At 48.1% G+C, this 370-nt stretch overlaps 1 protein-coding gene across 1 annotated transcript in view; it reads left to right on the top strand.

The window, feature by feature from the left end:
* The window catches only part of EMH_0004710 (uncharacterized protein), a gene marked incomplete at both ends in the record, with an annotated part of 4,300 nt that overhangs the window by 3,320 nt on the left and 610 nt on the right, over positions 1 to 370 (top strand). The window lies entirely within an intron of this gene.

The raw sequence follows: 370 nt of genomic DNA on the forward strand, positions 1-370 counted from the left end.
TGCAACACAAAATCAATGCATCGCTACCCCAAGGACTCGCAACCGCTACTGACCAGCAAGGTTCATATACTACAGGGTTTACGGGCTAGGGTTTAGGGTTTAGGGTTGAGGGTTTAGGGTTTAGGGTTTAGGGTTTAGGGTTGAGGGTTTAGGGTTTGGCGGTGAGGGGTTAGGGTTGAGGGTTTGGGGGTTGGGGGTTGAGGGTTTAGGGTTTAGGGTTGAGGGTTTGGGGTTTAGGGTTTAGGGTTTAGGGTTTGGGGATAAGATCTGTATACTGTAAAGAAAGCTCCAAACCCTCGTGGGTGAATATACTAACCCTATAAAAGCACAAACTTCTCTCTCGCTATTACTGTCCCTCTCCCTTCTGTTC

Source organism: Eimeria mitis, genomic scaffold (genome assembly GCF_000499745.2).
Source record: "Eimeria mitis Houghton genomic scaffold, Emh_scaff236, whole genome shotgun sequence".
NCBI classification, from domain to species: Eukaryota; Apicomplexa; class Conoidasida; order Eucoccidiorida; family Eimeriidae; genus Eimeria; species Eimeria mitis.